At 42.2% G+C, this 26545-nt stretch overlaps 1 long non-coding RNA gene across 36 annotated transcripts; it reads left to right on the top strand.

Moving 5' to 3' along the window:
* LOC127968731 (uncharacterized) lies at nt 1-25528 on the top strand. 36 transcript variants are annotated; one of them, XR_008156097.1, is made up of 7 exons: nt 1-320; nt 2338-2618; nt 19702-19790; nt 22078-22110; nt 22200-22267; nt 24285-24565; nt 25440-25528. It is a non-coding gene; the product is annotated as an uncharacterized LOC127968731 (long non-coding RNA). The 36 variants fall into 36 exon arrangements; XR_008156098.1 differs by lacking the exon at nt 19702-19790 and adding an exon at nt 18850-18938; XR_008156099.1 differs by lacking the exon at nt 19702-19790 and adding an exon at nt 17998-18086.
* Nucleotides 25529-26545: the final 1017 nt, after the last annotated feature.

The following is a 26545-nucleotide window of genomic DNA, read 5'->3' as shown; positions in this document are numbered from 1 at the left end:
ATCTGACGGACTAAGTTAATTTGATGCTACAAGGCTATCTCTCTGTGTGTGTGTGCGTGTGTGTGTGTGTGTGTCAGTGTGTCTTTGTGTCAGTTTGAAATTGCTGCAAATGTACTGTGCCCACAGCTCACTGGCTCTGCTTCGGTGACATCACTGAAGGTGAGACTGCTCCCCCCCCCCCCACTGTTACTGTATCAACTGAGTGGAGGTGACAGTGAAATCAAAGCTGTCCTTTGGGATTTTTCATCAAAGTTTCACATCTGACCCGGACCCTCACTTACTTCGAGTCCTTTTGCAATGGCTGAACAAGCTGAGAGGAGGTAATATGTGTGTTTTTGTTTTACAATTGCATGTCTTTGTTTAACAGTTTAAACTGCAGTGTAAATAAACTGTAAACAAATGCTTTCCTTGCTTAGTATATTGTTTCCTGTCCGGATATCTATAAGCTCAGTCATCAAGAGGTTCACTGTCATTCACGTGTAGTCAAGCGTAAGATGTTGTTTATTGTTTTATGGAAAAGAATACAAATGAACCTAGCTGTTGGGTAAAGAAAGCTGAGTGTTATTTGTCAATGGGCTAAGCTAAACCAAAAAACGTGTTTGCACTGGAATGTGTGCGTTAAAATTGTGTTATGAAATGTATTCCTGTTTTGATAGCAAAGTTAGAGTGATTTTTCAAGTTTTCAAGACTGTCTGTGCCTTTACAAAAACACTGCACTTTGAAGACCCATTGACACCATTACACAATGGAAATGCTAATGGCACAGGTCTCGCTCTGCTGCTGATGGCTGTTTTTTGTTGTTTGCCTTTCTAAATTTCTTTAACTCATGTCTGATTCTTTAAAATCATCTGTCAATTCTCCGTCATCGGTTAGGAACCTAGGTGTGCTATTTGATTGCAATCTTTCCTTAGAAAGCCACGTTTCTAGCATTTGTAAAACTGCATTTTTCCATCTCAAAAATATATCTAAATTACGGCCTATGCTCTCAATGTCAAATGCAGAAATGTTAATCCATGCATTTATGACCTCAAGGTTAGATTATTGTAATGCTCTATTGGATGGTTGTTCTGCATACTTAGTAAACAAACTACAGCTAGTCCAAAATGCAGCAACAAGAGTTCTTACTAGAACCAGGAAGTATATGACCATACTAGCCCTGTCCTGTCAACACTGCACTGGCTCCCTATCAAACATCGTATAGATTTTAAAATATTCCTCATTACTTATAAAGCCCTGAATGGTTTTGCACCTCAGTATTTGAATGAGCTCCTTTTACATTATACTCCTCTACGTCCGCTACGTTCTCAAAACTCAGGCAATTTGATAATACCTAGAATATTAAAATCAACTGCGGGCGGCAGATCCTTTTCCTATTTGGCGCCTAAACTCTGGAATATCTTCCCTAACATTGTTCGGGAGGCAGACACACTCTTGCAGTTTAAATCTAGATTAAAGACCCATCTCTTTAACCTGGCTCACACATAACATACTAATATGCTTTTAATATCCAAATCCGTTAAAGGATTTTTAGGCTGCATTGATTAGGTAAACCGGAACCGGGAACACTTCCCATAACACCCTATGTACTTGCTATATCATTAGGCAAGGCAAGTTTATTTATATAGCACATTTCATACACAATGGTAATTCAAAGTGCTTTACATAAAAGAAAGTAAAATAATCATGAAGAAAAATAATAACAAAAATAAAACAAGCAATTTTAAAACTTTTAAAATGATTAAAACATTTAAAAACATTTAGAAAATTATTTTACATAAAAAAATAAAATAAAATAAAACATTGAAAATATAGTGCAATCAGTTCGGACATTGCACAGTGCTCATTCAATAAATGCACAGCTAAAAAGACGCGTTTTGAGTCTAGATTTAAATGTGACTAGTGTTTTAGCACATCTGATCTCTTCTGGAAGCTGCAGCCTTAAATTGAACTACTGGTTTCGTCTGGTCAGAGGAGAACTGAGCCTGGTTTCTCCCAAGGTTTTTTTCTCCATTCTGTCACCGATGGAGTTTCGGTTCCTTGCCGCTGTCGCCTCTGGCTTGTTCAGTTGGGGTCACTTCATCTACAGCGTTGTCGTTGACTTGATTGCAAATAAATGCACAGACACTATTTAACTGAACAGAGATGACATCACTGAATTCAATGATGAACTGCCTTTAACTAACAATTTGCATTATTGACACACTGTTTTCCTAATGAATGTTGTTCAGTTGCTTCGACGCAATGTATTTTGTTTAAAGCGCTATATGCATAAAGGTGACTTGACTGACTTGACTTGTAGGAATCATTTATTTCATGTCCTCTCTCCCCCCTTTTTAGAAAAGCTGACCGGCGCTTCACTGCTTGGTTTGGCACAGACCGCAGGAGAACCTACCTGTCCACCTGGCGAGAAACAGCACGCCGGAACAAATAGCCTCAGAGGTTCAAAAGACGGAGTCCAGCAAGCACTGGATGCTTAGAGCTAGGACGTGGGACCACAGCCACATTTGTGCCCTCCATTTGTGCAGAACCTCGCAGGAGAACTTCTGAACCGTGGCTTCTTCGTGACAGACCTGCCCCTAGGAGCCCGGAGCCGGAGGTTTGGCCTGTCTTCATGAAAAGTAAGTGTACTCTGACCGTGCAACACACGTGCGAAACACAAAAAGCACCACGAGAGGGTGAAACTCTATCCATCTATCTATCCATCTATCCATCTATCCAACTATCTATCTATCTATCTATCATATTCTCCAGGATATAACCCTTGGCTTCTCAGTCGCCCTCTCCTGGATAAAACTGTATCTATATACCTAGTTGCAACTGACCCCAAACTAGCCCCTAAACCTTAACCCTCAAAACTGCTAGCCTTAGCCCCAAACAAAACTGCTAGCCTTAGCCCCACTGACCGTAACCCACTGACCCCTGGCCCCACCGTTTTTAAACGTGCCAGTCCCTAGACTCTGTAAACCTTTATCAACCAGACGCTTCATCAAATTCTGTACAGAAATATCATAAAACTAATATCATATTCTCCAGGATATAACCCTTGGCTTCTCGGTCGCCCTCTCCTGGATAAAACTGTGAATAGCCATGTGTAAAAAACTGATTAGGATTCCAATATTTTAGCAGGATTTGACACTCCAGGCGGAGCTCTTGAGCGGATGACTTCACTCAAAGACATCTTTCCAGTCTAATTTTAATGATGCACTCTCTCTCTCTTTCACAAACACACACGTACACTCCTGTGCACACTCACACGCACGTGTGCACACTCACACGCATATGCAGTCAAAACACACAGACGCACACGAACTGGCTGGAAAACTATTTTTATTCAGGCTAGTGATACCTTGTTCCTAAAAAGACAAATGATTTCACGGGTTATTTCGTTTGGATGTATTTCTTGTTTTTATCGATGACTGGCTTCCTTTTTGTCACGCTTTAGACTGATGTACGGTCACATTGGATTTGAAAACGACATCCTTTCTTCCATAGATCCACGCTACCTGAAAGAAGGCCGCCTTCTGAATCCAACGATACCAGTTATGTGCACATCGGACCTACGCTTCAAAAGATACGGACAGGTAAGCTTTGGCCAATCAGATCGCATATGCTAACGAGGGTGGAATTAATGAGGGTGAAACTCGTTTTTATCTATATACCTAGCTGCAACTGACCCCAAACTAGCCCCTAAACCTTAACCCTCAAAACTGCTAGCCTTAGCCCCAAACAAAACTGCTAGCCTTAGCCCCACTGACCGTAACCCACTGACCCCTGGCCCCACCGTTTTTAAACGTGCCAGTCCCTAGACTCTGTAAACCTTTATCAACCAGACGCTTCATCAAATTCTGTACAGAAATATCATAAAACTAATATCATATTCTCCAGGATATAACCCTTGGCTTCTCGGTCGCCCTCTCCTGGATAAAACTGTGAATAGCCATGTGTAAAAAACTGATTAGGATTCCAATATTTTAGCAGGATTTGACACTCCAGGCGGAGCTCTTGAGCGGATGACTTCACTCAAAGACATCTTTCCAGTCTAATTTTAATGATGCACTCTCTCTCTCTTTCACAAACACACACATACACTCCTGTGCACACTCACACGCACGTGTGCACACTCACACGCATATGCAGTCAAAACACACAGACGCACACGAACTGGCTGGAAAACTATTTTTATTCAGGCTAGTGATACCTTGTTCCTAAAAAGACAAATGATTTGACGGGTTATTTCGTTTGGATGTATTTCTTGTTTTTATCGATGACTGGCTTCCTTTTTGTCACGCTTTAGACTGATGTACGGTCACATTGGATTTGAAAACGACATCCTTTCTTCCATAGATCCACGCTACCTGAAAGAAGGCCGCCTTCTGAATCCAACGATACCAGTTATGTGCACATCGGACCTACGCTTCAAAAGATACGGACAGGTAAGCTTTGGCCAATCAGATCGCATATGCTAACGAGGGTGGAATTAATGAGGGTGAAACTCGTTTTTATCTATATACCTAGCTGCAACTGACCCCAAACTAGCCCCTAAACCTTAACCCTCAAAACTGCTAGCCTTAGCCCCAAACAAAACTGCTAGCCTTAGCCCCACTGACCGTAACCCACTGACCCCTGGCCCCACCGTTTTTAAACGTGCCAGTCCCTAGACTCTGTAAACCTTTATCAACCAGACGCTTCATCAAATTCTGTACAGAAATATCATAAAACTAATATCATATTCTCCAGGATATAACCCTTGGCTTCTCGGTCGCCCTCTCCTGGATAAAACTGTGAATAGCCATGTGTAAAAAACTGATTAGGATTCCAATATTTTAGCAGGATTTGACACTCCAGGCGGAGCTCTTGAGCGGATGACTTCACTCAAAGACATCTTTCCAGTCTAATTTTAATGATGCACTCTCTCTCTCTTTCACAAACACACACATACACTCCTGTGCACACTCACACGCACGTGTGCACACTCACACGCATATGCAGTCAAAACACACAGACGCACACGAACTGGCTGGAAAACTATTTTTATTCAGGCTAGTGATACCTTGTTCCTAAAAAGACAAATGATTTCACGGGTTATTTCGTTTGGATGTATTTCTTGTTTTTATCGATGACTGGCTTCCTTTTTGTCACGCTTTAGACTGATGTACGGTCACATTGGATTTGAAAACGACATCCTTTCTTCCATAGATCCACGCTACCTGAAAGAAGGCCGCCTTCTGAATCCAACGATACCAGTTATGTGCACATCGGACCTACGCTTCAAAAGATACGGACAGGTAAGCTTTGGCCAATCAGATCGCATATGCTAACGAGGGTGGAATTAATGAGGGTGAAACTCGTTTTTATCTATATACCTAGCTGCAACTGACCCCAAACTAGCCCCTAAACCTTAACCCTCAAAACTGCTAGCCTTAGCCCCAAACAAAACTGCTAGCCTTAGCCCCACTGACCGTAACCCACTGACCCCTGGCCCCACCGTTTTTAATCGTGCCAGTCCCTAGACTCTGTAAACCTTTATCAACCAGACGCTTCATCAAATTCTGTACAGAAATATCATAAAACTAATATCATATTCTCCAGGATATAACCCTTGGCTTCTCGGTCGCCCTCTCTTGGATAAAACTGTGAATAGCCATGTGTAAAAAACTGATTAGGATTCCAATATTTTAGCAGGATTTGACACTCCAGGCGGAGCTCTTGAGCGGATGACTTCACTCAAAGACATCTTTCCAGTCTAATTTTAATGATGCACTCTCTCTCTCTTTCACAAACACACACATACACTCCTGTGCACACTCACACGCACGTGTGCACACTCACACGCATATGCAGTCAAAACACACAGACGCACACGAACTGGCTGGAAAACTATTTTTATTCAGGCTAGTGATACCTTGTTCCTAAAAAGACAAATGATTTCACGGGTTATTTCGTTTGGATGTATTTCTTGTTTTTATCGATGACTGGCTTCCTTTTTGTCACGCTTTAGACTGATGTACGGTCACATTGGATTTGAAAACGACATCCTTTCTTCCATAGATCCACGCTACCTGAAAGAAGGCCGCCTTCTGAATCCAACGATACCGGTTATGTGCACATCGGACCTACGCTTCAAAAGATACGGACAGGTAAGCTTTGGCCAATCAGATCGCATATGCTAACGAGGGTGGAATTAATGAGGGTGAAACTCGTTTTTATCTATATACCTAGCTGCAACTGACCCCAAACTAGCCCCTAAACCTTAACCCTCAAAACTGCTAGCCTTAGCCCCAAACAAAACTGCTAGCCTTAGCCCCACTGACCGTAACCCACTGACCCCTGGCCCCACCGTTTTTAAACGTGCCAGTCCCTAGACTCTGTAAACCTTTATCAACCAGACGCTTCATCAAATTCTGTACAGAAATATCATAAAACTAATATCATATTCTCCAGGATATAACCCTTGGCTTCTCGGTCGCCCTCTCCTGGATAAAACTGTGAATAGCCATGTGTAAAAAACTGATTAGGATTCCAATATTTTAGCAGGATTTGACACTCCAGGCGGAGCTCTTGAGCGGATGACTTCACTCAAAGACATCTTTCCAGTCTAATTTTAATGATGCACTCTCTCTCTCTTTCACAAACACACACATACACTCCTGTGCACACTCACACGCACGTGTGCACACTCACACGCATATGCAGTCAAAACACACAGACGCACACGAACTGGCTGGAAAACTATTTTTATTCAGGCTAGTGATACCTTGTTCCTAAAAAGACAAATGATTTGACGGGTTATTTCGTTTGGATGTATTTCTTGTTTTTATCGATGACTGGCTTCCTTTTTGTCACGCTTTAGACTGATGTACGGTCACATTGGATTTGAAAACGACATCCTTTCTTCCATAGATCCACGCTACCTGAAAGAAGGCCGCCTTCTGAATCCAACGATACCAGTTATGTGCACATCGGACCTACGCTTCAAAAGATACGGACAGGTAAGCTTTGGCCAATCAGATCGCATATGCTAACGAGGGTGGAATTAATGAGGGTGAAACTCGTTTTTATCTATATACCTAGCTGCAACTGACCCCAAACTAGCCCCTAAACCTTAACCCTCAAAACTGCTAGCCTTAGCCCCAAACAAAACTGCTAGCCTTAGCCCCACTGACCGTAACCCACTGACCCCTGGCCCCACCGTTTTTAAACGTGCCAGTCCCTAGACTCTGTAAACCTTTATCAACCAGACGCTTCATCAAATTCTGTACAGAAATATCATAAAACTAATATCATATTCTCCAGGATATAACCCTTGGCTTCTCGGTCGCCCTCTCCTGGATAAAACTGTGAATAGCCATGTGTAAAAAACTGATTAGGATTCCAATATTTTAGCAGGATTTGACACTCCAGGCGGAGCTCTTGAGCGGATGACTTCACTCAAAGACATCTTTCCAGTCTAATTTTAATGATGCACTCTCTCTCTCTTTCACAAACACACACATACACTCCTGTGCACACTCACACGCACGTGTGCACACTCACACGCATATGCAGTCAAAACACACAGACGCACACGAACTGGCTGGAAAACTATTTTTATTCAGGCTAGTGATACCTTGTTCCTAAAAAGACAAATGATTTCACGGGTTATTTCGTTTGGATGTATTTCTTGTTTTTATCGATGACTGGCTTCCTTTTTGTCACGCTTTAGACTGATGTACGGTCACATTGGATTTGAAAACGACATCCTTTCTTCCATAGATCCACGCTACCTGAAAGAAGGCCGCCTTCTGAATCCAACGATACCAGTTATGTGCACATCGGACCTACGCTTCAAAAGATACGGACAGGTAAGCTTTGGCCAATCAGATCGCATATGCTAACGAGGGTGGAATTAATGAGGGTGAAACTCGTTTTTATCTATATACCTAGCTGCAACTGACCCCAAACTAGCCCCTAAACCTTAACCCTCAAAACTGCTAGCCTTAGCCCCAAACAAAACTGCTAGCCTTAGCCCCACTGACCGTAACCCACTGACCCCTGGCCCCACCGTTTTTAAACGTGCCAGTCCCTAGACTCTGTAAACCTTTATCAACCAGACGCTTCATCAAATTCTGTACAGAAATATCATAAAACTAATATCATATTCTCCAGGATATAACCCTTGGCTTCTCGGTCGCCCTCTCCTGGATAAAACTGTGAATAGCCATGTGTAAAAAACTGATTAGGATTCCAATATTTTAGCAGGATTTGACACTCCAGGCGGAGCTCTTGAGCGGATGACTTCACTCAAAGACATCTTTCCAGTCTAATTTTAATGATGCACTCTCTCTCTCTTTCACAAACACACACATACACTCCTGTGCACACTCACACGCACGTGTGCACACTCACACGCATATGCAGTCAAAACACACAGACGCACACGAACTGGCTGGAAAACTATTTTTATTCAGGCTAGTGATACCTTGTTCCTAAAAAGACAAATGATTTCACGGGTTATTTCGTTTGGATGTATTTCTTGTTTTTATCGATGACTGGCTTCCTTTTTGTCACGCTTTAGACTGATGTACGGTCACATTGGATTTGAAAACGACATCCTTTCTTCCATAGATCCACGCTACCTGAAAGAAGGCCGCCTTCTGAATCCAACGATACCAGTTATGTGCACATCGGACCTACGCTTCAAAAGATACGGACAGGTAAGCTTTGGCCAATCAGATCGCATATGCTAACGAGGGTGGAATTAATGAGGGTGAAACTCGTTTTTATCTATATACCTAGCTGCAACTGACCCCAAACTAGCCCCTAAACCTTAACCCTCAAAACTGCTAGCCTTAGCCCCAAACAAAACTGCTAGCCTTAGCCCCACTGACCGTAACCCACTGACCCCTGGCCCCACCGTTTTTAATCGTGCCAGTCCCTAGACTCTGTAAACCTTTATCAACCAGACGCTTCATCAAATTCTGTACAGAAATATCATAAAACTAATATCATATTCTCCAGGATATAACCCTTGGCTTCTCGGTCGCCCTCTCTTGGATAAAACTGTGAATAGCCATGTGTAAAAAACTGATTAGGATTCCAATATTTTAGCAGGATTTGACACTCCAGGCGGAGCTCTTGAGCGGATGACTTCACTCAAAGACATCTTTCCAGTCTAATTTTAATGATGCACTCTCTCTCTCTTTCACAAACACACACATACACTCCTGTGCACACTCACACGCACGTGTGCACACTCACACGCACGTGTGCACACTCACACGCATATGCAGTCAAAACACACAGACGCACACGAACTGGCTGGAAAACTATTTTTATTCAGGCTAGTGATACCTTGTTCCTAAAAAGACAAATGATTTCACGGGTTATTTCGTTTGGATGTATTTCTTGTTTTTATCGATGACTGGCTTCCTTTTTGTCACGCTTTAGACTGATGTACGGTCACATTGGATTTGAAAACGACATCCTTTCTTCCATAGATCCACGCTACCTGAAAGAAGGCCGCCTTCTGAATCCAACGATACCAGTTATGTGCACATCGGACCTACGCTTCAAAAGATACGGACAGGTAAGCTTTGGCCAATCAGATCGCATATGCTAACGAGGGTGGAATTAATGAGGGTGAAACTCGTTTTTATCTATATACCTAGCTGCAACTGACCCCAAACTAGCCCCTAAACCTTAACCCTCAAAACTGCTAGCCTTAGCCCCAAACAAAACTGCTAGCCTTAGCCCCACTGACCGTAACCCACTGACCCCTGGCCCCACCGTTTTTAAACGTGCCAGTCCCTAGACTCTGTAAACCTTTATCAACCAGACGCTTCATCAAATTCTGTACAGAAATATCATAAAACTAATATCATATTCTCCAGGATATAACCCTTGGCTTCTCGGTCGCCCTCTCCTGGATAAAACTGTGAATAGCCATGTGTAAAAAACTGATTAGGATTCCAATATTTTAGCAGGATTTGACACTCCAGGCGGAGCTCTTGAGCGGATGACTTCACTCAAAGACATCTTTCCAGTCTAATTTTAATGATGCACTCTCTCTCTCTTTCACAAACACACACATACACTCCTGTGCACACTCACACGCACGTGTGCACACTCACACGCATATGCAGTCAAAACACACAGACGCACACGAACTGGCTGGAAAACTATTTTTATTCAGGCTAGTGATACCTTGTTCCTAAAAAGACAAATGATTTCACGGGTTATTTCGTTTGGATGTATTTCTTGTTTTTATCGATGACTGGCTTCCTTTTTGTCACGCTTTAGACTGATGTACGGTCACATTGGATTTGAAAACGACATCCTTTCTTCCATAGATCCACGCTACCTGAAAGAAGGCCGCCTTCTGAATCCAACGATACCAGTTATGTGCACATCGGACCTACGCTTCAAAAGATACGGACAGGTAAGCTTTGGCCAATCAGATCGCATATGCTAACGAGGGTGGAATTAATGAGGGTGAAACTCGTTTTTATCTATATACCTAGCTGCAACTGACCCCAAACTAGCCCCTAAACCTTAACCCTCAAAACTGCTAGCCTTAGCCCCAAACAAAACTGCTAGCCTTAGCCCCACTGACCGTAACCCACTGACCCCTGGCCCCACCGTTTTTAAACGTGCCAGTCCCTAGACTCTGTAAACCTTTATCAACCAGACGCTTCATCAAATTCTGTACAGAAATATCATAAAACTAATATCATATTCTCCAGGATATAACCCTTGGCTTCTCGGTCGCCCTCTCCTGGATAAAACTGTGAATAGCCATGTGTAAAAAACTGATTAGGATTCCAATATTTTAGCAGGATTTGACACTCCAGGCGGAGCTCTTGAGCGGATGACTTCACTCAAAGACATCTTTCCAGTCTAATTTTAATGATGCACTCTCTCTCTCTTTCACAAACACACACATACACTCCTGTGCACACTCACACGCACGTGTGCACACTCACACGCATATGCAGTCAAAACACACAGACGCACACGAACTGGCTGGAAAACTATTTTTATTCAGGCTAGTGATACCTTGTTCCTAAAAAGACAAATGATTTCACGGGTTATTTCGTTTGGATGTATTTCTTGTTTTTATCGATGACTGGCTTCCTTTTTGTCACGCTTTAGACTGATGTACGGTCACATTGGATTTGAAAACGACATCCTTTCTTCCATAGATCCACGCTACCTGAAAGAAGGCCGCCTTCTGAATCCAACGATACCAGTTATGTGCACATCGGACCTACGCTTCAAAAGATACGGACAGGTAAGCTTTGGCCAATCAGATCGCATATGCTAACGAGGGTGGAATTAATGAGGGTGAAACTCGTTTTTATCTATATACCTAGCTGCAACTGACCCCAAACTAGCCCCTAAACCTTAACCCTCAAAACTGCTAGCCTTAGCCCCAAACAAAACTGCTAGCCTTAGCCCCACTGACCGTAACCCACTGACCCCTGGCCCCACCGTTTTTAAACGTGCCAGTCCCTAGACTCTGTAAACCTTTATCAACCAGACGCTTCATCAAATTCTGTACAGAAATATCATAAAACTAATATCATATTCTCCAGGATATAACCCTTGGCTTCTCGGTCGCCCTCTCCTGGATAAAACTGTGAATAGCCATGTGTAAAAAACTGATTAGGATTCCAATATTTTAGCAGGATTTGACACTCCAGGCGGAGCTCTTGAGCGGATGACTTCACTCAAAGACATCTTTCCAGTCTAATTTTAATGATGCACTCTCTCTCTCTTTCACAAACACACACATACACTCCTGTGCACACTCACACGCACGTGTGCACACTCACACGCATATGCAGTCAAAACACACAGACGCACACGAACTGGCTGGAAAACTATTTTTATTCAGGCTAGTGATACCTTGTTCCTAAAAAGACAAATGATTTCACGGGTTATTTCCTTTGGATGTATTTCTTGTTTTTATCGATGACTGGCTTCCTTTTTGTCACGCTTTAGACTGATGTACGGTCACATTGGATTTGAAAACGACATCCTTTCTTCCATAGATCCACGCTACCTGAAAGAAGGCCGCCTTCTGAATCCAACGATACCAGTTATGTGCACATCGGACCTACGCTTCAAAAGATACGGACAGGTAAGCTTTGGCCAATCAGATCGCATATGCTAACGAGGGTGGAATTAATGAGGGTGAAACTCGTTTTTATCTATATACCTAGCTGCAACTGACCCCAAACTAGCCCCTAAACCTTAACCCTCAAAACTGCTAGCCTTAGCCCCAAACAAAACTGCTAGCCTTAGCCCCACTGACCGTAACCCACTGACCCCTGGCCCCACCGTTTTTAAACGTGCCAGTCCCTAGACTCTGTAAACCTTTATCAACCAGACGCTTCATCAAATTCTGTACAGAAATATCATAAAACTAATATCATATTCTCCAGGATATAACCCTTGGCTTCTCGGTCGCCCTCTCCTGGATAAAACTGTGAATAGCCATGTGTAAAAAACTGATTAGGATTCCAATATTTTAGCAGGATTTGACACTCCAGGCGGAGCTCTTGAGCGGATGACTTCACTCAAAGACATCTTTCCAGTCTAATTTTAATGATGCACTCTCTCTCTCTTTCACAAACACACACATACACTCCTGTGCACACTCACACGCACGTGTGCACACTCACACGCATATGCAGTCAAAACACACAGACGCACACGAACTGGCTGGAAAACTATTTTTATTCAGGCTAGTGATACCTTGTTCCTAAAAAGACAAATGATTTCACGGGTTATTTCGTTTGGATGTATTTCTTGTTTTTATCGATGACTGGCTTCCTTTTTGTCACGCTTTAGACTGATGTACGGTCACATTGGATTTGAAAACGACATCCTTTCTTCCATAGATCCACGCTACCTGAAAGAAGGCCGCCTTCTGAATCCAACGATACCAGTTATGTGCACATCGGACCTACGCTTCAAAAGATACGGACAGGTAAGCTTTGGCCAATCAGATCGCATATGCTAACGAGGGTGGAATTAATGAGGGTGAAACTCGTTTTTATCTATATACCTAGCTGCAACTGACCCCAAACTAGCCCCTAAACCTTAACCCTCAAAACTGCTAGCCTTAGCCCCAAACAAAACTGCTAGCCTTAGCCCCACTGACCGTAACCCACTGACCCCTGGCCCCACCGTTTTTAAACGTGCCAGTCCCTAGACTCTGTAAACCTTTATCAACCAGACGCTTCATCAAATTCTGTACAGAAATATCATAAAACTAATATCATATTCTCCAGGATATAACCCTTGGCTTCTCGGTCGCCCTCTCCTGGATAAAACTGTGAATAGCCATGTGTAAAAAACTGATTAGGATTCCAATATTTTAGCAGGATTTGACACTCCAGGCGGAGCTCTTGAGCGGATGACTTCACTCAAAGACATCTTTCCAGTCTAATTTTAATGATGCACTCTCTCTCTCTTTCACAAACACACACGTACACTCCTGTGCACACTCACACGCACGTGTGCACACTCACACGCATATGCAGTCAAAACACACAGACGCACACGAACTGGCTGGAAAACTATTTTTATTCAGGCTAGTGATACCTTGTTCCTAAAAAGACAAATGATTTCACGGGTTATTTCGTTTGGATGTATTTCTTGTTTTTATCGATGACTGGCTTCCTTTTTGTCACGCTTTAGACTGATGTACGGTCACATTGGATTTGAAAACGACATCCTTTCTTCCATAGATCCACGCTACCTGAAAGAAGGCCGCCTTCTGAATCCAACGATACCAGTTATGTGCACATCGGACCTACGCTTCAAAAGATACGGACAGGTAAGCTTTGGCCAATCAGATCGCATATGCTAACGAGGGTGGAATTAATGAGGGTGAAACTCGTTTTTATCTATATACCTAGCTGCAACTGACCCCAAACTAGCCCCTAAACCTTAACCCTCAAAACTGCTAGCCTTAGCCCCAAACAAAACTGCTAGCCTTAGCCCCACTGACCGTAACCCACTGACCCCTGGCCCCACCGTTTTTAAACGTGCCAGTCCCTAGACTCTGTAAACCTTTATCAACCAGACGCTTCATCAAATTCTGTACAGAAATATCATAAAACTAATATCATATTCTCCAGGATATAACCCTTGGCTTCTCGGTCGCCCTCTCCTGGATAAAACTGTGAATAGCCATGTGTAAAAAACTGATTAGGATTCCAATATTTTAGCAGGATTTGACACTCCAGGCGGAGCTCTTGAGCGGATGACTTCACTCAAAGACATCTTTCCAGTCTAATTTTAATGATGCACTCTCTCTCTCTTTCACAAACACACACGTACACTCCTGTGCACACTCACACGCACGTGTGCACACTCACACGCATATGCAGTCAAAACACACAGACGCACACGAACTGGCTGGAAAACTATTTTTATTCAGGCTAGTGATACCTTGTTCCTAAAAAGACAAATGATTTCACGGGTTATTTCGTTTGGATGTATTTCTTGTTTTTATCGATGACTGGCTTCCTTTTTGTCACGCTTTAGACTGATGTACGGTCACATTGGATTTGAAAACGACATCCTTTCTTCCATAGATCCACGCTACCTGAAAGAAGGCCGCCTTCTGAATCCAACGATACCGGTTATGTGCACATCGGACCTACGCTTCAAAAGATACGGACAGGTAAGCTTTGGCCAATCAGATCGCATATGCTAACGAGGGTGGAATTAATGAGGGTGAAACTCGTTTTTATCTATATACCTAGCTGCAACTGACCCCAAACTAGCCCCTAAACCTTAACCCTCAAAACTGCTAGCCTTAGCCCCAAACAAAACTGCTAGCCTTAGCCCCACTGACCGTAACCCACTGACCCCTGGCCCCACCGTTTTTAAACGTGCCAGTCCCTAGACTCTGTAAACCTTTATCAACCAGACGCTTCATCAAATTCTGTACAGAAATATCATAAAACTAATATCATATTCTCCAGGATATAACCCTTGGCTTCTCGGTCGCCCTCTCCTGGATAAAACTGTGAATAGCCATGTGTAAAAAAACTGATTAGGATTCCAATATTTTAGCAGGATTTGACACTCCAGGCGGAGCTCTTGAGCGGATGACTTCACTCAAAGACATCTTTCCAGTCTAATTTTAATGATGCACTCTCTCTCTCTTTCACAAACACACACGTACACTCCTGTGCACACTCACACGCACGTGTGCACACTCACACGCATATGCAGTCAAAACACACAGACGCACACGAACTGGCTGGAAAACTATTTTTATTCAGGCTAGTGATACCTTGTTCCTAAAAAGACAAATGATTTCACGGGTTATTTCGTTTGGATGTATTTCTTGTTTTTATCGATGACTGGCTTCCTTTTTGTCACGCTTTAGACTGATGTACGGTCACATTGGATTTGAAAACGACATCCTTTCTTCCATAGATCCACGCTACCTGAAAGAAGGCCGCCTTCTGAATCCAACGATACCAGTTATGTGCACATCGGACCTACGCTTCAAAAGATACGGACAGGTAAGCTTTGGCCAATCAGATCGCATATGCTAACGAGGGTGGAATTAATGAGGGTGAAACTCGTTTTTATCTATATACCTAGCTGCAACTGACCCCAAACTAGCCCCTAAACCTTAACCCTCAAAACTGCTAGCCTTAGCCCCAAACAAAACTGCTAGCCTTAGCCCCACTGACCGTAACCCACTGACCCCTGGCCCCACCGTTTTTAAACGTGCCAGTCCCTAGACTCTGTAAACCTTTATCAACCAGACGCTTCATCAAATTCTGTACAGAAATATCATAAAACTAATATCATATTCTCCAGGATATAACCCTTGGCTTCTCGGTCGCCCTCTCCTGGATAAAACTGTGAATAGCCATGTGTAAAAAACTGATTAGGATTCCAATATTTTAGCAGGATTTGACACTCCAGGCGGAGCTCTTGAGCGGATGACTTCACTCAAAGACATCTTTCCAGTCTAATTTTAATGATGCACTCTCTCTCTCTTTCACAAACACACACGTACACTCCTGTGCACACTCACACGCACGTGTGCACACTCACACGCATATGCAGTCAAAACACACAGACGCACACGAACTGGCTGGAAAACTATTTTTATTCAGGCTAGTGATACCTTGTTCCTAAAAAGACAAATGATTTGACGGGTTATTTCGTTTGGATGTATTTCTTGTTTTTATCGATGACTGGCTTCCTTTTTGTCACGCTTTAGACTGATGTACGGTCACATTGGATTTGAAAACGACATCCTTTCTTCCATAGATCCACGCTACCTGAAAGAAGGCCGCCTTCTGAATCCAACGATACCAGTTATGTGCACATCGGACCTACGCTTCAAAAGATACGGACAGGTAAGCTTTGGCCAATCAGATCGCATATGCTAACGAGGGTGGAATTAATGAGGGTGAAACTCGTTTTTATCTATATACCTAGCTGCAACTGACCCCAAACTAGCCCCTAAACCTTAACCCTCAAAACTGCTAGCCTTAGCCCCAAACAAAACTGCTAGCCTTAGCCCCACTGACCGTAACCCACTGACCCCTGGCCCCACCGTTTTTAAACGTGCCAGTCCCTAGACTCTGTAAACCTTTATCAACCAGACGCTTCATCAAATTCTGTACAGAAATATCATAAAACTAATATCATATTCTCCAGGATATAACCCTTGGCTTCTCGGTCGCCCTCTCCTGGATAAAACTGTGAATAGCCATGTGTAAAAAACTGATTAGGATTCCAATATTTTAGCAGGATTTGACACTCCAGGCGGAGCTCTTGAGCGGATGACTTCACTCAAAGACATCTTTCCAGTCTAATTTTAATGATGCACTCTCTCTCTCTTTCACAAACACACACATACACTCCTGTGCACACTCACACGCACGTGTGCACACTCACACGCATATGCAGTCAAAACACACAGACGCACACGAACTGGCTGGAAAACTATTTTTATTCAGGCTAGTGATACCTTGTTCCTAAAAAGACAAATGATTTCACGGGTTATTTCGTTTGGATGTATTTCTTGTTTTTATCGATGACTGGCTTCCTTTTTGTCACGCTTTAGACTGATGTACGGTCACATTGGATTTGAAAACGACATCCTTTCTTCCATAGATCCATGCTACCTGAAAGAAGGCCGCCTTCTGAATCCAACGATACCAGTTATGTGCACATCGGACCTACGCTTCAAAAGATACGGACAGGTAAGCTTTGGCCAATCAGATCGCATATGCTAACGAGGGTGGAATTAATGAGGGTGAAACTCGTTTTTATCTATATACCTAGCTGCAACTGACCCCAAACTAGCCCCTAAACCTTAACCCTCAAAACTGCTAGCCTTAGCCCCAAACAAAACTGCTAGCCTTAGCCCCACTGACCGTAACCCACTGACCCCTGGCCCCACCGTTTTTAAACGTGCCAGTCCCTAGACTCTGTAAACCTTTATCAACCAGACGCTTCATCAAATTCTGTACAGAAATATCATAAAACTAATATCATATTCTCCAGGATATAACCCTTGGCTTCTCGGTCGCCCTCTCCTGGATAAAACTGTGAATAGCCATGTGTAAAAAACTGATTAGGATTCCAATATTTTAGCAGGATTTGACACTCCAGGCGGAGCTCTTGAGCGGATGACTTCACTCAAAGACATCTTTCCAGTCTAATTTTAATGATGCACTCTCTCTCTCTTTCACAAACACACACATACACTCCTGTGCACACTCACACGCACGTGTGCACACTCACACGCATATGCAGTCAAAACACACAGACGCACACGAACTGGCTGGAAAACTATTTTTATTCAGGCTAGTGATACCTTGTTCCTAAAAAGACAAATGATTTGACGGGTTATTTCGTTTGGATGTATTTCTTGTTTTTATCGATGACTGGCTTCCTTTTTGTCACGCTTTAGACTGATGTACGGTCACATTGGATTTGAAAACGACATCCTTTCTTCCATAGATCCACGCTACCTGAAAGAAGGCCGCCTTCTGAATCCAACGATACCAGTTATGTGCACATCGGACCTACGCTTCAAAAGATACGGACAGGTAAGCTTTGGCCAATCAGATCGCATATGCTAACGAGGGTGGAATTAATGAGGGTGAAACTCGTTTTTATCTATATACCTAGCTGCAACTGACCCCAAACTAGCCCCTAAACCTTAACCCTCAAAACTGCTAGCCTTAGCCCCAAACAAAACTGCTAGCCTTAGCCCCACTGACCGTAACCCACTGACCCCTGGCCCCACCGTTTTTAAACGTGCCAGTCCCTAGACTCTGTAAACCTTTATCAACCAGACGCTTCATCAAATTCTGTACAGAAATATCATAAAACTAATATCATATTCTCCAGGATATAACCCTTGGCTTCTCGGTCGCCCTCTCCTGGATAAAACTGTGAATAGCCATGTGTAAAAAACTGATTAGGATTCCAATATTTTAGCAGGATTTGACACTCCAGGCGGAGCTCTTGAGCGGATGACTTCACTCAAAGACATCTTTCCAGTCTAATTTTAATGATGCACTCTCTCTCTCTTTCACAAACACACACATACACTCCTGTGCACACTCACACGCACGTGTGCACACTCACACGCATATGCAGTCAAAACACACAGACGCACACGAACTGGCTGGAAAACTATTTTTATTCAGGCTAGTGATACCTTGTTCCTAAAAAGACAAATGATTTGACGGGTTATTTCGTTTGGATGTATTTCTTGTTTTTATCGATGACTGGCTTCCTTTTTGTCACGCTTTAGACTGATGTACGGTCACATTGGATTTGAAAACGACATCCTTTCTTCCATAGATCCACGCTACCTGAAAGAAGGCCGCCTTCTGAATCCAACGATACCAGTTATGTGCACATCGGACCTACGCTTCAAAAGATACGGACAGGTAAGCTTTGGCCAATCAGATCGCATATGCTAACGAGGGTGGAATTAATGAGGGTGAAACTCGTTTTTATCTATATACCTAGCTGCAACTGACCCCAAACTAGCCCCTAAACCTTAACCCTCAAAACTGCTAGCCTTAGCCCCAAACAAAACTGCTAGCCTTAGCCCCACTGACCGTAACCCACTGACCCCTGGCCCCACCGTTTTTAAACGTGCCAGTCCCTAGACTCTGTAAACCTTTATCAACCAGACGCTTCATCAAATTCTGTACAGAAATATCATAAAACTAATATCATATTCTCCAGGATATAACCCTTGGCTTCTCGGTCGCCCTCTCCTGGATAAAACTGTGAATAGCCATGTGTAAAAAACTGATTAGGATTCCAATATTTTAGCAGGATTTGACACTCCAGGCGGAGCTCTTGAGCGGATGACTTCACTCAAAGACATCTTTCCAGTCTAATTTTAATGATGCACTCTCTCTCTCTTTCACAAACACACACATACACTCCTGTGCACACTCACACGCACGTGTGCACACTCACACGCATATGCAGTCAAAACACACAGACGCACACGAACTGGCTGGAAAACTATTTTTATTCAGGCTAGTGATACCTTGTTCCTAAAAAGACAAATGATTTCACGGGTTATTTCGTTTGGATGTATTTCTTGTTTTTATCGATGACTGGCTTCCTTTTTGTCACGCTTTAGACTGATGTACGGTCACATTGGATTTGAAAACGACATCCTTTCTTCCATAGATCCACGCTACCTGAAAGAAGGCCGCCTTCTGAATCCAACGATACCAGTTATGTGCACATCGGACCTACGCTTCAAAAGATACGGACAGGTAAGCTTTGGCCAATCAGATCGCATATGCTAACGAGGGTGGAATTAATGAGGGTGAAACTCGTTTTTATCTATATACCTAGCTGCAACTGACCCCAAACTAGCCCCTAAACCTTAACCCTCAAAACTGCTAGCCTTAGCCCCAAACAAAACTGCTAGCCTTAGCCCCACTGACCGTAACCCACTGACCCCTGGCCCCACCGTTTTTAAACGTGCCAGTCCCTAGACTCTGTAAACCTTTATCAACCAGACGCTTCATCAAATTCTGTACAGAAATATCATAAAACGAATATCATATTCTCCAGGATATAACCCTTGGCTTCTCGGTCGCCCTCTCCTGGATAAAACTGTGAATAGCCATGTGTAAAAAACTGATTAGGATTCCAATATTTTAGCAGGATTTGACACTCCAGGCGGAGCTCTTGAGCGGATGACTTCACTCAAAGACATCTTTCCAGTCTAATTTTAATGATGCACTCTCTCTCTCTTTCACAAACACACACGTACACTCCTGTGCACACTCACACGCACGTGTGCACACTCACACGCATATGCAGTCAAAACACACAGACGCACACGAACTGGCTGGAAAACTATTTTTATTCAGGCTAGTGATACCTTGTTCCTAAAAAGACAAATGATTTGACGGGTTATTTCGTTTGGATGTATTTCTTGTTTTTATCGATGACTGGCTTCCTTTTTGTCACGCTTTAGACTGATGTACGGTCACATTGGATTTGAAAACGACATCCTTTCTTCCATAGATCCACGCTACCTGAAAGAAGGCCGCCTTCTGAATCCAACGATACCGGTTATGTGCACATCGGACCTACGCTTCAAAAGATACGGACAGGTAAGCTTTGGCCAATCAGATCGCATATGCTAACGAGGGTGGAATTAATGAGGGTGAAACTCGTTTTTATCTATATACCTAGCTGCAACTGACCCCAAACTAGCCCCTAAACCTTAACCCTCAAAACTGCTAGCCTTAGCCCCAAACAAAACTGCTAGCCTTAGCCCCACTGACCGTAACCCACTGACCCCTGGCCCCACCGTTTTTAAACGTGCCAGTCCCTAGACTCTGTAAACCTTTATCAACCAGACGCTTCATCAAATTCTGTACAGAAATATCATAAAACTAATATCATATTCTCCAGGATATAACCCTTGGCTTCTCGGTCGCCCTCTCCTGGATAAAACTGTGAATAGCCATGTGTAAAAAACTGATTAGGATTCCAATATTTTAGCAGGATTTGACACTCCAGGCGGAGCTCTTGAGCGGATGACTTCACTCAAAGACATCTTTCCAGTCTAATTTTAATGATGCACTCTCTCTCTCTTTCACAAACACACACGTACACTCCTGTGCACACTCACACGCACGTGTGCACACTCACACGCATATGCAGTCAAAACACACAGACGCACACGAACTGGCTGGAAAACTATTTTTATTCAGGCTAGTGATACCTTGTTCCTAAAAAGACAAATGATTTCACGGGTTATTTCGTTTGGATGTATATTGGAATATATTGGAAAAAATAAATATATATAATAATATATGCCTAATATATTACATGATACTGTGGGCCATGGCCGAAGCTCTGACCCAGGCCTTGGACGAGTTTGATGTCTTTATGGATATGGTGAACTGGACAACAGTTTGATCCAGGGATCAAACACCTCCCCAGATCACTGTGTCTGTTTTATGGTTCTGTTTTTAGTTCATGTAATAGTTTTAAGAGTTCTTTGGTTTTATGATTTAAATGTTATAGTTTTATTGTTTTGTTGTATGTTTTATAGTTAATAAAAAAAATGTTCACAATTCACATTTAAGAGTTCTGATTTGTTCTACCAATCATACTTTCTATATTTGTTCTAAAACAACAGTTTTGGGCAGATACCGGCAGAAATTAGTCACCAAGGGCAAGAAGGAGAAGGATGGCCAAACACCTGAGCCCAAAAGAGGCAAAAAACTAATGGTTAAAGATGAAAAAAGTGCTTCAGATTAGAATGGAGAGATGTTGGGATTTCTTTCTTTTCCTTTTGTTTGACCAAAACAGTTTGTCATAGGGAGCATTTGGTCATTTGCTGGTCCATTATCCCTCAGTCCTGCATGATCCTTCATTATTTATTTTTTTATAAACATTAATTGTTGCATGATCTGACGGACTAAGTTAATTTGATGCTACAAGGCTATCTCTCTGTGTGTGTGTGCGTGTGTGTGTGTGTGTGTCAGTGTGTCTTTGTGTCAGTTTGAAATTGCTGCAAATGTACTGTGCCCACAGCTCACTGGCTCTGCTTCGGTGACATCACTGAAGGTGAGACTGCTCCCCCCCCACTGTTACTGTATCAACTGAGTGGAGGTGACAGTGAAATCAAAGCTGTCCTTTGGGATTTTTCATCAAAGTTTCACATCTGACCCGGACCCTCACTTACTTCGAGTCCTTTTGCAATGGCTGAACAAGCTGAGAGGAGGTAATATGTGTGTTTTTGTTTTACAATTGCATGTCTTTGTTTAACAGTTTAAACTGCAGTGTAAATAAACTGTAAACAAATGCTTTCCTTGCTTAGTATATTGTTTCCTGTCCGGATATCTATAAGCTCAGTCATCAAGAGGTTCACTGTCATTCACGTGTAGTCAAGCGTAAGATGTTGTTTATTGTTTTATGGAAAAGAATACAAATGAACCTAGCTGTTGGGTAAAGAAAGCTGAGTGTTATTTGTCAATGGGCTAAGCTAAACCAAAAAACGTGTTTGCACTGGAATGTGTGCGTTAAAATTGTGTTATGAAATGTATTCCTGTTTTGATAGCAAAGTTAGAGTGATTTTTCAAGTTTTCAAGACTGTCTGTGCCTTTACAAAAACACTGCACTTTGAAGACCCATTGACACCATTACACAATGGAAATGCTAATGGCACAGGTCTCGCTCTGCTGCTGATGGCTGTTTTTTGTTGTTTGCCTTTCTAAATTTCTTTAACTCATGTCTGATTCTTTAAAATCATCTGTCAATTCTCCGTCATCGGTTAGGAACCTAGGTGTGCTATTTGATTGCAATCTTTCCTTAGAAAGCCACGTTTCTAGCATTTGTAAAACTGCATTTTTCCATCTCAAAAATATATCTAAATTACGGCCTATGCTCTCAATGTCAAATGCAGAAATGTTAATCCATGCATTTATGACCTCAAGGTTAGATTATTGTAATGCTCTATTGGATGGTTGTTCTGCATACTTAGTAAACAAACTACAGCTAGTCCAAAATGCAGCAACAAGAGTTCTTACTAGAACCAGGAAGTATATGACCATACTAGCCCTGTCCTGTCAACACTGCACTGGCTCCCTATCAAACATCGTATAGATTTTAAAATATTCCTCATTACTTATAAAGCCCTGAATGGTTTTGCACCTCAGTATTTGAATGAGCTCCTTTTACATTATACTCCTCTACGTCCGCTACGTTCTCAAAACTCAGGCAATTTGATAATACCTAGAATATTAAAATCAACTGCGGGCGGCAGATCCTTTTCCTATTTGGCGCCTAAACTCTGGAATATCTTCCCTAACATTGTTCGGGAGGCAGACACACTCTTGCAGTTTAAATCTAGATTAAAGACCCATCTCTTTAACCTGGCTCACACATAACATACTAATATGCTTTTAATATCCAAATCCGTTAAAGGATTTTTAGGCTGCATTGATTAGGTAAACCGGAACCGGGAACACTTCCCATAACACCCTATGTACTTGCTATATCATTAGGCAAGGCAAGTTTATTTATATAGCACATTTCATACACAATGGTAATTCAAAGTGCTTTACATAAAAGAAAGTAAAATAATCATGAAGAAAAATAATAACAAAAATAAAACAAGCAATTTTAAAACTTTTAAAATGATTAAAACATTTAAAAACATTTAGAAAATTATTTTACATAAAAAAATAAAATAAAATAAAACATTGAAAATATAGTGCAATCAGTTCGGACATTGCACAGTGCTCATTCAATAAATGCACAGCTAAAAAGACGCGTTTTGAGTCTAGATTTAAATGTGACTAGTGTTTTAGCACATCTGATCTCTTCTGGAAGCTGCAGCCTTAAATTGAACTACTGGTTTCGTCTGGTCAGAGGAGAACTGAGCCTGGTTTCTCCCAAGGTTTTTTTCTCCATTCTGTCACCGATGGAGTTTCGGTTCCTTGCCGCTGTCGCCTCTGGCTTGTTCAGTTGGGGTCACTTCATCTACAGCGTTGTCGTTGACTTGATTGCAAATAAATGCACAGACACTATTTAACTGAACAGAGATGACATCACTGAATTCAATGATGAACTGCCTTTAACTAACAATTTGCATTATTGACACACTGTTTTCCTAATGAATGTTGTTCAGTTGCTTCGACGCAATGTATTTTGTTTAAAGCGCTATATGCATAAAGGTGACTTGACTGACTTGACTTGTAGGAATCATTTATTTCATGTCCTCTCTCCCCCCTTTTTAGAAAAGCTGACCGGCGCTTCACTGCTTGGTTTGGCACAGACCGCAGGAGAACCTACCTGTCCACCTGGCGAGAAACAGCACGCCGGAACAAATAGCCTCAGAGGTTCAAAAGACGGAGTCCAGCAAGCACTGGATGCTTAGAGCTAGGACGTGGGACCACAGCCACATTTGTGCCCTCCATTTGTGCAGAACCTCGCAGGAGAACTTCTGAACCGTGGCTTCTTCGTGACAGACCTGCCCCTAGGAGCCCGGAGCCGGAGGTTTGGCCTGTCTTCATGAAAAGTAAGTGTACTCTGACCGTGCAACACACGTGCGAAACACAAAAAGCACCACGAGAGGGTGAAACTCTATCCATCTATCTATCCATCTATCCATCTATCCAACTATCTATCTATCTATCTATCATATTCTCCAGGATATAACCCTTGGCTTCTCAGTCGCCCTCTCCTGGATAAAACTGTATCTATATACCTAGTTGCAACTGACCCCAAACTAGCCCCTAAACCTTAACCCTCAAAACTGCTAGCCTTAGCCCCAAACAAAACTGCTAGCCTTAGCCCCACTGACCGTAACCCACTGACCCCTGGCCCCACCGTTTTTAAACGTGCCAGTCCCTAGACTCTGTAAACCTTTATCAACCAGACGCTTCATCAAATTCTGTACAGAAATATCATAAAACTAATATCATATTCTCCAGGATATAACCCTTGGCTTCTCGGTCGCCCTCTCCTGGATAAAACTGTGAATAGCCATGTGTAAAAAACTGATTAGGATTCCAATATTTTAGCAGGATTTGACACTCCAGGCGGAGCTCTTGAGCGGATGACTTCACTCAAAGACATCTTTCCAGTCTAATTTTAATGATGCACTCTCTCTCTCTTTCACAAACACACACGTACACTCCTGTGCACACTCACACGCACGTGTGCACACTCACACGCATATGCAGTCAAAACACACAGACGCACACGAACTGGCTGGAAAACTATTTTTATTCAGGCTAGTGATACCTTGTTCCTAAAAAGACAAATGATTTCACGGGTTATTTCGTTTGGATGTATTTCTTGTTTTTATCGATGACTGGCTTCCTTTTTGTCACGCTTTAGACTGATGTACGGTCACATTGGATTTGAAAACGACATCCTTTCTTCCATAGATCCACGCTACCTGAAAGAAGGCCGCCTTCTGAATCCAACGATACCAGTTATGTGCACATCGGACCTACGCTTCAAAAGATACGGACAGGTAAGCTTTGGCCAATCAGATCGCATATGCTAACGAGGGTGGAATTAATGAGGGTGAAACTCGTTTTTATCTATATACCTAACCCTAACTCTAACCTAACTCTAACTCTAACTCTCTATCTAACTCTAACTCTAACCTTAGGTTAGGGTTAGGGTTAGGGTTAGGGTTAGGGTTAGGGTTAGAGTTAGGGTTAGGGTTATGGGGTAGGGTAGGGTTAGGTTTTGAGTTAGGGTTAGAGTAGGGTTTTGGGTTTCCTTAGAGTCTTTAATAGTAATTTATTATAGATTAATAGAGTAATATTTGCATTAACATGCTAACATAAGCAAACTACTATTAACAACGGAACAATTAGCAACAGTGATCAGAAAACAGGCTTTATATTAATAGGATTATATCAAAATAGGCCTTTAAATATCATTGGACCAGGAATCTGCATTTTTAATAAGCTGTCAAGGAAGCTGACTTTAAATGTTAAACAAAGCTTTTATCAGTGAAAAAATCCTGAGAAAACGATCTAGTCTTGTCGGACATATTTGGCGAGTCACACGATGAGTCTAATCTCCAAAATAATTTTGCATTCACAATCATGTAAAATTGTATTAAAAAAACAAGCAAATAGAAGACAATTTCACATATTGTAATTTTTTTTAAGTTATCGCATCCCACAGTTATCCTTCTGTGAGGATAATGTATGATTGTTTTGTCAGAATTTTTAGGAGGTAGGTCCAGGAATCCTCCAATCTTGACCTTTGACCTTTTAGGAGCGTTCTAGGCCAAGTTTTTAATACTACAGACCTATTTGGTTTATTGTACGTAAAAAAATTTTTTATTGCTCTAACATGCAATCCAATTAAATTCTATAAAATTCAATATTAAAATATTAAATTCAATATTTGAGTGCAGTACACGTGCAAAGCGTTAGCACTCGTAAGCTTGTCATTAGCATTTTCATTTGAACCTATCGGTTTTCTTTTCTCCCCTCCTCTCTCTGGGTCCAGTTTTTCACAAATTCATCAA

This window comes from Carassius gibelio, chromosome B12 (assembly GCF_023724105.1).
Source record: "Carassius gibelio isolate Cgi1373 ecotype wild population from Czech Republic chromosome B12, carGib1.2-hapl.c, whole genome shotgun sequence".
In the NCBI taxonomy this organism is placed as follows: domain Eukaryota; kingdom Metazoa; phylum Chordata; class Actinopteri; order Cypriniformes; family Cyprinidae; genus Carassius; species Carassius gibelio.
The sequence above is the reverse complement of the archived record's forward strand: the minus strand, read 5'-3'. Positions and strand labels throughout refer to the sequence as shown.